The following is an 18130-nucleotide window of genomic DNA, read 5'->3' as shown; positions in this document are numbered from 1 at the left end:
TAACATCTTCAATAACATTCTAAGTATTAACTGTCAGAAACAGTTTGGATATGAGAATTAGCAACTTCATTTATATGCATTCCATATTTATAACATCATCTTAGGAATATATAAGTATAATTTTACCTAGTAACTATTTCTTTAGGCATGAGTCTTGGTCTTAGTCTATATTGTTCACACTTATCCTTAAATGCATTTAATCTAATACTCCTATTATTTTCTTGAATAACACCAACAACTCTTCAAATTAAAGTAATCTCATTTCTAAATAATTCAAGGCCACTTTTAACAATTAAATTATAAATATGACATGCACACCTAACATTAAATATTTCAGGAAGTGGTGGGCATATATGCACTTTTAAAGTGAAATAGCAGCATTGTTGTTAGAAGCATTATCAAAAGACATACACAAAATATTTTCTTCAAGATTGTAAAGTACATCAACGTCATGGATAGTATTACTTATAAATACAGCAATATGACTTTCATCTTCATCATATTTAAAAGTAATAATACATTTTTGCATTATAAAATTATCATCTATCCAGTGGCATGTAACAATTAAATAATCAATTCCATTAACAGCACAACTAATATCAGAAGTAAGAGAAACTCTACAAGGAAGACTAGCAAACAAATAACAGATATATGTCTGGTATTGTCCAAAAAGCCTAAAGACATCAGTTCTACAAGTCTTCCAGGAATAACTTTTAAATTAAGGGTTATAAATTCTTTGAATGCAAGTAACAAGATATGGTAAAAAGGCAAAGCTAAAAGGTAAACAACCTAAAACAATCATTTTAGCTAATTCTTCTCGGTCATTCAATATATCATATTTACCAAATAAACCGCCAACATGTGGGTTAAGTTTTTGCTGGCCAGATTGTTCATCAGCAACCATACAATAGGGTGGTTATCTAGCATGTGCCAACGAAGTTGATCCGTTCACCTTTGCTTACCCTCGGTCTCATGTTTATAAACATCTTGACAAATATTACATCTTACATAATTATTAACTTCTTTTAGTCTAGTAAAAAATTTCCAACACTTACTTCTCAGTTTTCGATTCTTCTTAACAAGGAGAGGAGGCCTACTCATACTACCGTGGCCGCCATTGCTAGTAGTTTGACTAGCTGTACCAGGTGTAGGTGATGGTGTTTCAAGATTATCAGGTGACTCAATATTATATAAATCATCATATATATCATAATCTTCTTGTAGTTGATCATAGTCTACATTTACATTTTTAGGTAAACTTTTAGAAACATATGTAAAGCTACTAGAAGAACCACCTCTTATTCTTTTTACTTTTACCACTACCTCCCTAATAATATACGTATTTTTGGTTGCTCTAAATATATCCATTATGCAAATTAAATTAATGTCACGATCCAAAAATTTCAACCTGTTGTGACGGTGCCTAACACGTTTACTAGGCAAGCCGACAATCACCAACTAAGCCTTTGAATTAAAACATGATTTAATAATCTCAACAACGAAAAAATATCATAAATATCTAATAAAAACAACTGAAACTCTACTACAACCATCCCAAAATCTGGTGTCAACGAGTACATAAGCTACTAAGTGTTAACATAGCCTGAAACTCTAGTGCAACTGTCTGAGAAATAGAACAGTACTGAATAAAATGAAAAGAAGAAAGTCAAAGTTTGCGGGCATCATAGCAGTTACCTCAAATTCTCTGAGTAGTTACTAGCACCAAATCTAGCAATCAGCGCATCCAGATGTACCTAGATCTGCACACGAAGTGCAGAGTGTAGTATGACTACAACCGACCCAATGTTCTCAATAAGTAACAGGACTAATCTTGGGCTGAAAGCAATGATGAGCTTAGAAGGATACAGTCAGAACCAATATATTGCCAACACAGATATAATAATGAGAATGACAGTAATAACTCAGAGAAACTTCCAAATTCAGCTCGTTCATGGTACAGAAATTTAGGCATGCTTTCATGTTCACAATTAGAGACCAACACGAATAAGAACATATCAAGTATAGCTAGCATGAGTAACGGTACATCTCTATGCCTACATGTCAAATATCCATGTCAAGTACAGTATCACAGTGATATTTCCAAGTACCCAGACTCTCAGAGTACTCAATCAGTCTATCTCAAATTTCCGCTCATCACACACAATCACTCAGCACTGTACGGGTGCCTGGCATCAATGCCCCTCACCAAAGCATGTGTATATGAATCACGGTGCCTGAGCTCACTGCTGGTAAGTCAGACTTCAAAGGGGCGGATCCTACCCAAGCGCTATTATAAAGCCTATAAGGTCTGCTGCAGCGTGTAGTCCGATCCACAATAAATAAATAAGCTAATAAGGCCTGCTGTGGCGTGCAGCCTAATTCACAGTAACACTCTCAACACGGCTCTCAGGCCCAACTCAGTCATCAGTCTCTCAAGTCTCACGGGGATCACAATCCCATACTACTCAGCCTAGCTCAGTAAGAACATGTAATGGAACAGTGAACGATAACAGAGACTGAGATATAATATGCAAGTAAAGGATCATGACTGAGCACAAAGTTGCAGTTAAAACAGATAACTCAAAACAACATAAATAACCTTACTAGGCCTCAACAAAATAAGTAACATAGCCTAAACATATTTTCTACATGAATTACATTTCAATCACTCTAACAAGTAAGGATTTCACGGATGGAACAAGACTTGATAACAACACAGTACAAAAGAATCAACCGGGTCATGATTTCCACGGTGTACGCCAACACGCCCGTCATCTAGCATGTGTGTCACCCAACACAAACCAAATAATACGTTTTATGGGAATTCATACCCTCAGTTCTAAGTTTAAAAGTGTTACTTACCTCAAAGTGCGCAACCCAATGCACCAAGAAACCCTTTCCTCGCGAATCGACCTTCGAACGACTCGAATCTAGTCACAAACAACTTAATATAATCAGTACAAGCTATAGGAATCGATACCATATGATAAAGCTAAGTTCTTTGACCAAATTCATAAAATTCAACCCAAAAAAGCCAACCCTGGGCCCGCACCTCGGAACTCGACAAAGTTCATGAATTCCAAACACCCATTCATTAACGAGTCCAACCATACCAAAATCATCCAATTTCGACAACAAATCAACCTCAAATCCATAAATCTTACTCTCCAATACATAGACCACACATCCACCAAATTTCACCTCAGACACACATAATCTAGGTGTAAAATCAATGGGTATTCAATATCAATGGATAAAAGTGATCAAAAGTTGCTTACCTCTTGAATTATAGTGAAATCTCTCTCAAATATCATCTCTAGCCGAGCTCCACACGTCCAAAAATGATGAAAACGACTCAAACCCTCAACTATATCATTCTGCCCAGCGATTCTCGCTTCTACGGGCTCACCAGCCGCACCTGCGGCTCCGCTTTTGCGGAAAACACTTCGCTTATACGAAGTCCACTTAAAACCCAACCTGCTGCTTCTGCGGCCCATTCCTGCTTCTGCGGTCTATGTCCCGCACCTGCCGGAACTGCATCTGCGGATCTTCTCCGCTTCTGCGACCTCAGCTTCCTCTAGCCAAAATCTGCATCTGCGACAGATCCAGAAATAACCTTGCACTTGCGACCACTGCCCAGCCTAGACAAATCCCGCATCTGCGCCTTCCTGGCCACTTTTGCGGCTCCGCACCTGCGCCTAATTCCTCGCAGGTGTGATCACACCAGAACAGAAGCTAACAAAAAATTCTTAAGTCCAAAACTCAATCAGATTCACAATCGAGGCCGCTGGGACCCCATCCAAACATACCAACACATCCTAAATTACAGTACGAACTTAGTCGAAACCTCAAGTCACATCAAACAACATCAAAACATGAATCACACCCCAATTCAAGCCTATTGAAAATGGATTTCCAACTTCTAAAATCGATGACGAAACCTATCAAACCAACTCCGATTGACCTCAAATTTCGCACACAAGTAATAAATGATACAACAGACCTACTACAACTACCAGAACCAAAATCCGAGCCCGGTATCAACAAATTCAATGCTCGGTCAAACTTCTTAACCTTCCAAACCTTTAACTTTCCAACTTACGCCAATTCAAGCCAAAATGACCTACGGACCTCCAAATCAATATGTGGACACACTCCTAAGTTCAAAATCACCCTACGGAGCTAAAACCATAAAAACTCCATTCCAGAGTCATTTACAAATAAGTCAACATCCGGTCAATTCTTTCAACCTTGGGACTAAGGGAATTCATTCCGAAACATTCCCAGAACTTAACTAACCATCCCGACAAGTCACATAGCTACAAATAAACATAGAATAAGCAATGATGGGGGAACGGGACTACAATACTCAAAATGACCGGCCGGGTCATTACAATCTGCCCCTCTTAAACAAACGTTCGTCCTCGAATGGTTCTAAAATCGTACTTGGAGTCTCAAATAAATGTGGATAGCTGCTCTACATCTCCTGCTCGGTCTCCCAAGTAGCCTCCTTGACTTGCTAGCCTCTCCACTGAACTTTCACTAAATCTATATTCTTTGATCTCAACTTTCGAATGTGCCCGATCCAAAATGGCCACCGACATCATAAGTCAAATCTCCATCTAACTGAATCGTGCTGAAGTCCAAAACATGAGACAGATCACCATAGTACTTTTGGAGCATAGAAACATGAAACACTGGGTGAACACCCGATAAACGAGGTGGCAATGCAAGCTTGTAGGCCATCTCTCCAATCCTCTCAAGTATATACCGAGGGCTCAACTTGCCCTTCCTTACGAACCTCATCACACCCTTCATGGGTGATACTCTGAGCAATACCTTCTCTCCCACCATATATGCAACATCACGAACCTTTCGACCAGCGTAACTCTTCTATCTAGACCGAGTTGTGCGAAGCCGATCCTGAATCAACATGACTTTCTCCAAGGTATCCTGAACCAAATCAGTACCCAACAACCTAGCCTCACCTGGCTCAAACTAACCAACTGGAGAATGACACCGCCTCCCATATAAGGCCTCATAAGGAGCCATCTGAATACTCGATTGGTAGCTGTTGTTGTAAGCAAACTATGCAAGCGGTAGAAACTGAACCCAAGAACCCTCGAAATCCATAACACAAGTGCGTATCATATCCTCCAATATCTGAATTGTTCGCTCGAACTGTCCGTGTTTCTGGGGGTAGAATGTTGTGCTTAACTCAACCCGTATGCCCAACTCTCGCCGCACTGCTCTCCAAAACTGCAATGTGAACTGTGTGCCTCGATTAGAAATAATGGACACTGTACGTTGTGAAGGCGAACAATCTCACGGATATAGATCTCAGCCAAGCGCTCCGAAGAATAGGTAGTCACAACTAGAATGAAGTGTAAGGACTTAGTCAACCGATCCACAATCACCCAAATAACATCGAATTTCTTCAAAGTCCGTGGGAGCCCAACAACGAAGTCAATGGTAAGACGCTCCCATTTCTACTCAGGAATCTCAAGTCTCTGAAGCAAACCGCCCGGCCTCTGATGCTCGTACTTCACCTGTTGAGAGTTCAAACATCGAGCCACATACTCCACTATATATTTCTTCATTCTTCTCCACCAATAGTGCTTCCTCAAGTCCTGATATATCTTCGTGGCACCCGGATGAATAGAATACCGCAAATTGTGGGCCTCCTCAAGAATCAACTCACGTAACCAATCCACATTGGGCATACAAATTCGACCCTGCATCTGCAACACCCTATCATCTCCAATACAAACCTCCTTGGCATCACCGTGTTGTACCGTGTCCTTAAGGACAAGCAAATGGGGGTCATCATACTAACGCTCTCTGATGTGCTCATATAAGGAAGACCGAGAAACCACGCAAGCTAGAACTCGACTAGGCTCCGAAACATCTAACCTCACTAACTGATTGGCCAAGGCCTGAACATCTGATGCTAGTGGTCTCTCACCAACTGGAATATATACAAGGCTATACTCATCGCCTTTCTACTCAAGGCATCTCCCACCATGTTGGCCTTCTCGGGGTGATACAAAATGGTGATATCATAGTCTTTTAACAGCTCTAACCATCTCTATGGCCTCAAATTTAGATCCTTTTGCTTAAACAAGTTTGTAGACTCCGATGATTTGTAAATACCTCACAAGATACGCCGTAGGGATACTGTCTCCAAATCTTCAATGCATGAACAATGGATGCCAACTCTAAATCATGAACATGGTAGTTCTTCTAATAGGCCTTCAACTGGCATGAAGCATAAGAAATCACCCTACTCTCCTACATCAAGACATACCCTATACCAATCCGAGAAGCATCACAATACACTATATACGAACCCGACGTGGAAGGCAAAACTAGAAGTGAAGCGATGGTTAAGGCATCCTTGAGATTCTGAAAGCTCTCCTGACACTCATCAAACCACCTTAATGAGGCACCCTTCTAGGTTAATATAGTCAAAGTTGCAATAATGGACGAGAAACCCTCCACAAAATGGCGATAATATCTGGCCAAGACAAGAAAACTTTGAATCTCAGTAGCTGAAGACAGTTTGGGCCAACTCTGAACTACCTCAATCTTCTTAGGATAAACCTTGATCCTCTCACTGGACACCACGCACTCCCAGAACGCCACATAATCAAGCCAAAACTCACACTTAGAGAATTTAGCATAAAGCTTCTTCTCCCTCAACGTCTGTAGTACAATCCTCAGATGCTGCGCATGCTCCTCCTGTCTGTGTAAGTACACTAGTATATCATCAATGAATACTATGACAAAATAATCAAGGCATGGCTGGAATACACTATTCATCAGATGCATAAATATTGCTGGGGCATGTGTCAGCCCAAATGACATCACAAGGAACTCGTAGTGGCCATAGTGGGTCCTGAATGCCGTCTTCAGAATGTCAAAATCCCGAATCTTCAATTGGTGATACCTAGACCCCAAATCAATCTTAGAGAGCACTCTAGTACCCTGAAGCTGGTCAAATAAGTCATCAATGTGCGACATTAGGTAATTGTTCTTAATTGTAACTTTGTTCAACTACCTATAATCAATGCACATCCACATAGTACCATCCTTCTTCTTCACAAACAGAACCGGTGCAACCCAAGGCAACACACTAGGCCTAATCTATCCCTTTTCAAGTAGCTCCTGAAGTTATTCTTTCAATTTCTTCAACTCTACTGGTGCCATACGATACGGAGGAATAGAGATGGGCCGAGTGACCGGCACCAAATCAATACCAAAATCAATTTCCCTGTCAGGTGGCATGCCTGGTAGGTATACAGGAAACACATTTGAAAAGTCTCTCACTACTGGAACAGACTCAATGGTAGGAGTATTAGCACCAGCATCCAGGCAAAATATGCTAGACATCCTTTCCCAACAATCCTTTAGGCCTTCAAATATGAAATCACTCTACTGGGAACATAGTCCAGAGAACCTCTCCACTCTATCCTAGGCAATCCCGATATCGCCAATGTCATGGTCTTAGTGCTACAATCTAGAATAGCATGACATGGTGCAACCAATCCATGCCTGGAATCACGTCAAAATAAACAATGCTAAGCAGTAAAAGGTCAACTCTCGTCTCCAATCCCCCAATAGTCACTACACACGACCGATACACACGGTCCACAATAATAGAATCACCCACCTGCATAGATAAATGAACATGTGTAACTAAGAAATCACGGGGCATATCCAAATAATGAGCAAAGTACGATGATACATATAAATTAGTGGAACCAGGGTCAAATAATATGGAAGCATCTCTATGGCACACTGAAACAATGCATGTGATCACTACGTCTAAAGTAACAGCCTCTGGCCCGGCGAGAAAAGCATAGCATCGAGCCTGACCACCACCTGATCGACCTCTCCCTCTAGAGCAACCTCGAATTGCCTGAGTCCCACCCCGAGCTGGTTGAGCGGGTGGTGAAGTAACTGGTGTGGAAGTCATAGCCTGACCTCTCTGCTGAACTGGACCTCCTAAAAGGCGAGGACAATACCTTCTCACATGCCCCAACTCTCCACACTAAAAGCAACCTCGATCCGACAATGGTGGCGGGGACTGAATCAGACCTCGAGAACCAGAATAACCACTAGAAGAACCTGGTACAAATGGACCCTAAACTGATGGAGCATAGGATGAACTCTGAGCTCGAGGGCACTGAAGGATGACTGACCCGGACGAGCACTGTATGAACCATGGCTAGCTAAACCACCATGATGAATTAGATGAGCCATCTGGGCAGGCCTATAAGGACGACCCCTACTGTGATTCGACTACCCTCCAGGCGAGGCTCTGTTAAAACCACCTGAACTACGAGGCATCTTGGCCTCCCTATCCTTACGCTCCTTACTGCGAACCAGCTCTAGGCATCAAGGAATATAAACCACCTCGTCAAACCTTGCACCCATCGCAATCTCCCGAGTCATGATGAAACATAGTCCATAGTTGAGGCCATCAATGAACCACCTAACCCTTTCCCTCTCAGTGGGAACCAACCATACCGCATGATGAGCCGACTCTGAAAATTTCATCTATACTAAGTTGCTGACATACCCTCTTGGTGTGGCTGCTCAAACTCCTTACCCAACTTCTCTTTGCGAGTATGTGGAAAAAACTTCTCTAAAAAGAGAACTGAGAACTTATGCCACGTAAGTTGTGCAGCGCCAGCTGGCCGGCTCAAGTCATAGGCCTCCCACCATCTGTAGTCTCCCCCTGTCAGCTGAAAAGTAGTGAATGAAACTCCATTGGTCTCTAAAATACCCGCTATGCGAAGGATCCACTGGCACCTGTCTATAAAATCCTGAGCATCCTCTGACTCTGCCCCATGGAACTGTGGAGGCTTAAGCCTCTCAAAACGCTTTAGTCTCTTTTGCTCCTCATCACTCATAGGTGTGCCAACCTGGGCCCGAGTAGTTGTAACCGGCTGGGCTGGTAGTACTTGTGGTGTTTGGAGTCCCTGAGCTACCTGCTCTGGAGTACGGGCGGTAGGAGTCTGAGCACCTCCCCCGGCCTGAGAGTAGCTGTTGCAGTTGGAACCGAGACTGCTTGAGCCAGACTCGTGCATACAGTCAAAATTTGGGTAGGCCTATTGAAGGTCTGGGATCACAATGGGCGCAATGGGCCTGGAAGTCCCTGGGCTACCTACTAAGGAGTTTGGGCGGTGGTAGTCTAAGCACCTCACCCGGCCTGAGAAGTGGCTGGTGTAGCTGGAACCGAGACTGCCTGAGCCAGACTCGTGCATACAGTCAAAATCTGGGCTAAGGCCTCCTGAAGGCCTGGGATCACAATGGGCACAACTGGTGCCCGAGCTGGTCCCACCGGCTCAATAAATATCTGGTATCTGCTCCTCAGTTGGAGCAACTAGTGGCTCCACAGGTACTGCTCTAGCTATGGTACGAGCCGTACCTCGGCCTCTACCGCAGCCCCGGCCTCTCACGTCCCTAACTGGTAGTACTGGTGGTCGTCCGCCTCAAAGTGCGCAACTCAATGCTCCAACAAACCCTTGCCTCGCGAATCGGCCTCCGAACGGCTCGAATCTACACTACAACAAAAATGGACTTTAGCAGCAATTATTTAGCGGCAATAAGGCAATTGCTGCTAATAGATTCTTTAAGCTGAAATATTAACGGCACATGACCATTAGCCAATAAAAAATATTCTTTAGTGGCAATACAAAGAAAATTACCACTAAAAATCACTCATTAAAATAATTTTTTTATTATTTTAACTTTCTCTCCGTACAAGTAAAATAAAATCTTTCCCTCCAATATTTTTGGACCTGAATTAGCCATTCCCTCCAATAAGAAAATAATACGAATTCTTACCAAAATAAGAAAAAGAAAACATTATGAAAACCTATCACTGGACGCGGCTTGCCACAATCTCTGGCCTGCCACAGCTCCGTCTATCTTCTTCCTAAATCCCTGGTAACTTTCTCTTCTTCCCCAGGTAAATTCCTTTCTTACCCAGTAGTTTTCTAGAAATTTATTTACAATAATTTTTTAACCAAAAAATCAATCGCAAACTGCTCTTCAAGGATTTTTACCTCTCTCTTCCTAAATTTTGTAATGTAATTCAGTAGTGAAATGTAATTGGGATGAAATTGCGGAAGTCAATGGGATTTTATTAGCTCAATGATATGTGATTACAATATACTGAAATGAAGTAACTACAAGCTATTATAATGGCTTCAATGGAGTCCTGCAGAAAGAAGGGAATTGAGTTAGAAGAGGAAGAAGGAGAAGAAAGAGGAGTCGAAGAGAGAGAGTGTGTGTAGAGAGAGAAGTGGTTAATTATCGGTATTTGCATAACTGATTCTGTTGAGCTTTGTATTATTAATAGTCTTCTAGAATATTCTCCACTAAATCTCCACCCTTAGATCTCATTAGAATTTGTAATCTGAGCCACACATCTTAAGTAACTATGGACGCTCCTGATGCTGCCATGTCATCCCTCTTAATCTTTTGTCCCTAACCCTACTTTCTTTATTCATTTCATTTCTTTTACTTCTTCAGCCGACATCCTTAGGTCTTGACAATACCCCGCAGATGAAGAATGACCTTGTCCTCAAGGTCTGAGTGTAGCCACAATGTCAGGAAATTGGCTCTTAATATAGCCCCAATCTTCCCATGTCGCCTCTTCTTCTTCTAAATTTTTCCATTGCACCAGCACTTTAACCCCCACTGCATTATTAACCTTGACCATTCGTCTCTGTAAAATTGCTAATGGCTGGACCAAAACTTGACCTTCTTCATCACAAATCGGTGGTTGCTGCTGTGGTGAAATCGTTGGACCAACGTGTTTCTTGAGCTGTGGCACATGGAAAACTGGGTGGATTTGAGACCGAGATGGAAGCTCAAGTCGGTAAGCCACTACTCCTATCTTTTCTGTAATTTTATATGGTCCATAGTACTTAGCACTTAGCTTCAAGTTCCTTCACACTGCTACTGAGGTTTGCTTGTACGACTGGAGTTTTAGATAGACTAAATCTCTAACCTCTAGATTTCTGTCTGATCTGCGTTTATCAGCATAGAATTTCATAGGATCCTGAGCTTGATTCAGGTTTTCCTTCAGATTCTACAACATTTGCTGTCTCTGAGCTATAAGGGACCTTGCGGCTGTGTGTGTAGAGTATGGTAGGAATCCCAAAAGAACTTGTGTAGGTGGGAACCCATATAGGGCTTGAAAAGGGGTAGTCTATAGTGAACTATGATAATTGGTGTTGTACCACCACTCAGCTAATGGCAGCCATTTCACCCATTGCTTAGGGTTAGTGAACACCATAGTTCTCAAATAAGATTCCAAGCATCTGTTAATCCTCTCCGTTTGACCATCAGACTGGGGATGATAATATTCAGCTTAATTCCCATGGTTCTGAAGAGTTGCTGCCAAAATTGACTAGTCAAAATGGCATCCCTGTCTGTTACATAGTTCTGGGTAATCCATGCAACTTGTAGATATCCTTTAGGAAGGTCTCAGCTACATACTGAGCTGTATAAGGATGTTTAAGGGCCACAAAATGGCCATACTTAGTCAGTCGATCTACTACCACCAGGATAACTTCCATACAACCAGATTTAGGGAGGCCTTCAATGAAATCCATGGCTATGTCTTGCCAGGGCATTTCTAGGATAGGTAAGGGTTGTAATAGGTATGGAGAAAGAACATTTTTTATTTTAACTCTTTGGCAAGTATCACATTCTGAAACTTTCTTGATCACCTCAGCCTTCATGTTTGGCCAGTAGAATACTCCTTTAATCCTTCTATAAGTCCCCATTTGCCCAGAATGACCTCCAATGGTGATTGATGTAGCACCTCAAAAATCTTAGTTCTGAGGTGTGTTCCTTTTCCTGCATATATCCTCTGTTTGTACCTTATAATTCCTTATTGTAAGGTGTAGTGTAGCTTACTGTCAGGGGCTGTTGTTAACTCAATAGTCAGTTGTGCAAATGAAGGGTCATTATGATAACTCTGAATGATCTCTTGCATCCAAGTAGGTTCAGCAGTTGTGATGACATTTAAACTAGATTCCTCTATCTCTCTTCTAGATAATGCATCAGCTGCTCTGTTCTCTGTCCCTTTTTTGTACTGTACCTCATAAACCAACCCTAGCAACTTAGTTAAGCCTTTCTGTTGAAGAGTAGTTGTCACTTTTTGCTCCAATAAGTATTTCAAACTGTGATGATCAGTCCTGATAATAAAGTGACCCCCTTGTATGTAATGTCTCCATCTGTCTATTGATGCTAGTACTGCTATATACTCCTTCTCATAGGTAGACAATCCTCAGTGCCTAGGGGCTAAGGCCTTGCTAAAAAATGCTAGGGGTCTTCCTTCTTGCATCAGCACAACTCCCATACCTTTTGAGCAAGCATCAGTTTCCACCATAAATGTTTTGGTGAAGTCTGCCAATGCCAGGACAGGTGTAGTGGTCATTGCTTGCGTAAGATTGTTAAAGGCTGTTTCTGCTTCAGGTCCCCACTAAAAAGAATTCCTTTTTAGCAGGTTAGTCAAGGGTTTATTGATCACCCCATATGACTGGACAAACCTTCCATAGTACCTTGTCAAACCCAAGAATCCTCTCAATGCCTTAATTGACCTAGGTATAGGCCAGTTCACCATAGCATCTATTTTTGAAGGGTCAATAGTGGCTCCTTCTCCAGTAATGATATGGCCTAGATATTCCACTTTGTCTTGGCCAAAAGAACATTTGGATCTTTGGCATACAGTTGTTCCCTTCTTAGAATTTCCAGCACCTTTTTAAGTGTTCCTTGTGTTCATGAATGGTAGGGCTATAGACTAGGATGTCATCAAAGAAAACCAATACAAACTGCCTCAAGTGATCTTGGAAAACATGCCTTCATAAGGCTTTGAAAAGTGGCAGGAGCATTAGTAAGACCAAAGGGCATTACCTTAAACTCATAGTGACCTAAGTGTGTTCTAAAAGTTATTTTGTGGATATCTTCCTCATTCCTCCTGATCTGGTGATAACCTGCTCTCAGGTCTATCTTAGAAAACACATAGGAACCACTTAATTCATCAAGCAAATCATCTACTAATGGAACTGGGAACTTATCCTTAACAGTCATCTTATTAAGCTCTCTGTAGTCAATGCCAAACCTCCAGCTACCATCTTTTTTCTTAACCAATAGTACATATGATGAGAATGGAAAATGGCTAGGCTGTATGATACCATTAGTTAACATATCTTTGACTTGTTTTTCTATCTCATTTTTCTTAAAATAGCTGTACCTGTAAGGTCTGATGCTGACTGGGGTTGATGCTGGTTTCAGGGGTATGAAATGGTCATGTTGTCTCTTAGGAGGCAATGAAGTTGGTTCCACAAACACATCAATGTTCTGCTGCAATACTCCTGAGAGCTCTGAAGGTAACACTTTTTGCTTTCCACTTCTGTTGCTGCTACTGTAAATAGATGCACCCAGAATACCTTCCCTGTCTTGAACAATTGTTTTATTCCACTGCTAGACATACTTTGCAACATAGATTGGTTGTATATGCCCTTAAGTTTAACTCTTTTACCCTTATGTGACACTACAATTCTATAAGCTACAAAATCCAATAGGACTAGATTATGAGCCCTCATCCAATCTCCCCCTAAAATCATATCACAGCCACCCAATTGAATTAGCCTCACTGAATCCTCAAATTCTATCCCTTGTATCTTCCATTTTAACATAGGACAAGAATAAAGACTCATCAATTCGTTCTCATTAGCCACAGTAACTCTCATAGGTCTAGCTTCCTTGAGATCGCAACCAATCTGTCTAGCAGTTTCCATATCCAAAAAGCTATGGGTGCTTTCTAAATCTAGCAAGATAGTTAGCACTTTCTTTTTGGTTGTTCAACTCAAGGTGATTGTATTTGGAACCTCTGTTCCTGATAGGGCATTAAGGCTAACAGCTTCCTCCATCATTTCTATCTCTTGTGAGTCCTCAATGTACTCTAATTCATTTGGCAGGTCACTTGTTTGTTCTGGCTCTATTTTTCTTCCTTAGCTGTCATTGTATTGAGTTGTTTGTTATTATGTTGATGCCCAGGAACCCATTTGTCACCACATTTGTAGCACAGATTGTGGTTCCTTTTGATTCATGCATTAGATGTATTCCCCTGCCCTTCTCTAGACCAATTAGCTTGAGTTCTATTTACTGTTGAATTGTTAGTTTGCATTGTGCCCTTACTCCAAGTGATTTTGTTTTCTTATTTTGAGCTTCAATAACTTTCTCTTGAAACCTAGCCTTGTCCACAGCATGGCTTAACGTGTAAGGGTTGAGCATTTTTACAGTGTTCCTAATTTCCTCCTTAAGACCTTCCACAAAGAACTCTAAGAAGAATTCTTTTGGAATAGTAGGTCTTCTAATTAGTACTCAAGTCTTGAGTTCTTCAAACTTTTCCAGATATTCATTAACTGTGCCTTTTTGTTCTAATTTTTTGAATTCACCAATTAAATTGAACTTACTGTTATCTGCTTCTACAAATCTTCTGCAGATTTCTTCACAGAAATCTTTACAAGAGATAGTTTCATGGCTTACCTGGTATGAGAAGAACCAAGCCTCAGCCTTGCCCACTAAGTGAAGAACTGCAACTTCAAGTTTTTGCTGAGGATCCAGCACATGATTGTATTGAAAATATCGCACACATCTTCGCAGCTACGAACAAGGGTCAGACCCAACTCCATCGAAATAAGGGAATTCGAATCTATGATTGAATTAACCCCTTCCATGCGAAGACTCTACTGAATCACCATACTTATTCCAAGCTCCTGAGTTTTCTAGTTGCAATCCCTCTCTTGGAGCACTCCCTAGGATTCCATCGTGAGCAAGAAGAAGTTTCTCCATTAACAGATCCAGTTTGCTGCTCAAGTCCTCGAACTTCTGGTTCGTCGAGGCCATGTGCTCCTGCAATTGATTCTCCACTCTTTTGATGTTTTCCTCGGTAGATTTTGATCTAGTCTCTGTAATTGTCATTTTCTTAGGGCCAAGAAAGAGCTCTGATACCAATTGTAATGTAATTCAATAGTGAAATGTAATAGTAAAATGTAATTGGGAATGAAATTGTGGAAGTCAATGGGATTTTATTAGCTCAATGATATGTGATTACAATATACTGAATGAAGTAACTACAAGCTATTGCAATGGCTTCAATGGAGTCCCGCAGAAAGAAGGGAATTGAGTTAGAAGAGGAAGAAGGAGAAGAAAGAGGAGTCGAGGAGAGAGAGAGAGAGTGTAGAGAGAGAAGTAGTTAGATTACCGGTATTTGCATAACTGATTATATTGAGCTTTATATTATTAATAGTCTTCTAGAATATTCTCCACTAAATCTCCACCCTTAGATCTCATTAGAATTTGTAATCTGAGCCACACATCTTAAGTAACTATAGACGCTCCTAATGCTGCCACGTCATCCCTCTTATTCTTTTATCCAGCCCTACTTTCCTTATTCATTTTATTTTTTTTACTTCTTGAGCCGACAACCTTAGGTCTTGACAAATTTCATACATTATTGGTTTACTTTTTACAATGAGAAACACTACATATGGTGGCTGCAGGCAAGTTACGGTGAAAGGTGTAACTGATCCATAAATGTTCGGCGCTCTTCAAGTACCCGTGACTGCCTGCCCATCTTTTTGTCTTCGTTTTTTTGCATAATAATTGCAATATTCACTGTTGCTCAAGTTACTTCCCTCATACGAATTTACCAATTTATTCTTTATTATTAGTGTGTTATAATTTACTTTCTTCATCCGTCTTCAACTTCTCTTTTCGTGTAGGTTTCAAGATTACTGCAAAAATTATTCTTTTCTTTCACTTTTTATCTTTATCGGCAAATATTCTGCTCACCAAGTACAATTTGTGATTCTTGATATCCAACTATGACGTATTGGGATTTGTAAAAGTATAGCTTTTTTTGTGTTTACTAAATCGTTTGTGATATCTGGCTGTTGTTAGATTGATAGTTGATTGATTGAATTGATTCCTCCGCTGTTCCCCCTATTGTTTTATGAACTAGGAAATTTTCCGCGGGAAATAAATCACAGCAATGTATACATAAAATTAAATAATTTGAAAATTTAGTTGAGATAGAATAGATAACTTTTTAAGTATATATACATAAGCAAGTTTGAGTACTATCTCTGTTGGGTATGAAATGGTACTCTAAAAAAAGAAAACACAGAGTAAACAATATTATTTAAGCTTATTCTCCATTGAACCATCCACTCAAGACTCCAAAAAACTATCAATAAAGGCAAACATGTGAGTGTGAGCACGTGATTTTTGCCCTATATGAATTACTCCCATAAATTCAAAACAAAATAACTTCTTTCATTATTTGCAATTTTGGGGATTTTTATGATACTTTTGTTAATTGTTTGCCTTTGTCTGTGCATTTTAATTTAAAAATACAAAATATATTGCATTCTGCATTTAGGATTTAATTATATATTTTTAGGTTAATTAGCAATTTAGTTGTCTTATAAAAATCATAAAAAAATTGACTCACTTCGCATTTTTATCTTTTTAACTTTGAATTTTGTATCTCTTTTAATTTGGGAACTATTTAATTGTTGTAAATATTTTGTTGAGTAATTAGTTTAATTTGGGAATTTAATTTAAGTTTAGGAGTTAAGTTAGGATTTAAATTGATTTGAAAAAAAAGAAAGAAAAAAAAAGAAAATAATTGAATTTAAGAGTGAAGAATTAAGAAGGTTGCTTTTGGGCCAAATTCGCATTAGCCCAGTTAATTTCGTACCAAACCCGTCTCAGACCCGGCCCCCAAAACCCAGGCCCAAATCGACCCCTACCCAGTCCAAATTGGTTAGTCTCTCAGACCATCCAAACGACGTAGTATAAAGCCAATACTACGTCGTTTTGAGTTTCTTCAAAGCAAATTAATCTAGGCCCTCCATCTCCCAGCATCCAACGGCCAGCATGCCATCTCCCATTCCCATAAAACTGTCCGAAAAAAAACGCTTCAGAGTCCATTTGGACTCTTCCATGCCCATCTCTCTCGTCTCTCTCCTATATCCTAACCCTAGTCAACCCTAGGTTCCGCCATTGTTACAGAAGTGAAGAAGCTTCCACCTTCACCCAAAATCAGGCTCTACAACCATCACCCCTCCCTAAATCCTAGTCCATCGTTACTCCTCCCCAAATCCCCACCAAATCAACCCGATTTTGAATCTAAAAACACAAGAAGAAGAGCACCCGTCAAGCCTTCAGTTCCTTTGAGCGATAGGGTTCGAAATGAGTATTGACCATGTTTTTTCTTTGAGAACATTCGGTTAATATTCGTTCAAATCAAATCGAAGCCATAGAGTTCATCAAGTGTGGTCTAGGCGACTGTGAAGGTATTATGTCTGTCTGTTCTCCGTCATCCTCCTTCGTTCGTTCAAATTATTTGGGTTCATTTTCTGTTGTTACTTCTTCATCTCTTTGTTGTTTTCTTCTTTTCATTTTTGGCCCTTGTGTTTCTGTTTTAATTCGTATAAATGATAGTTTTGAGTTAATTTTGATTAATCCTGTTAAATGGTTAGAACCACTTCGGTTTGTGAGTCTTAAAATTGATTAGGTTCTTTTGAGGGCCATTGTTTATTAATGGGGTTTGGGTCAGAATTTTTGGGGTCTCGGATTGTTCATAAGCTGGGTATAGTTCTTTGGGCCCTCGATTTACTTCGGCCCGTCCCAACAACAGCTTTTGAGCTCTGGTCTAGCATGACCCATGGTCAGACTGGTTTGGGAGAGTAAATAACATTAGTTAAAAGGGGTAATTTGGGGATTGTGGTTGAAGGAATCTTACTATAACTAACTGGGAAGCTTCTAGGAAAGAGGGGAAGGGGGTAGCTCAGTAATTGGGTTAAATTTAGGGGTGTTAATTGAACAAGATTAAATTTGGGGAAGGTCAATCGTCAAAATTGTGATTTCATTTCTGCTGCCCTAACACCTTCCTATAAAAGGCCCCATTAGCTGAATTTGGGGGAGAGATCAGATGGTGAGAGAAATCAAAAGCGGCTAACAAGAAGATAAAAAAAATACAAAAAAAATGCAAAAGAGTTTACTGTTGGATTGAATTTGAATGTTTTGCCTC

Source organism: Nicotiana attenuata, unplaced genomic scaffold, assembly GCF_001879085.1.
Source record: "Nicotiana attenuata strain UT unplaced genomic scaffold, NIATTr2, whole genome shotgun sequence".
Classification (NCBI taxonomy): Eukaryota; Viridiplantae; Streptophyta; class Magnoliopsida; order Solanales; family Solanaceae; genus Nicotiana; species Nicotiana attenuata.
The sequence above is the reverse complement of the archived record's forward strand: the minus strand, read 5'-3'. Positions refer to the sequence as shown.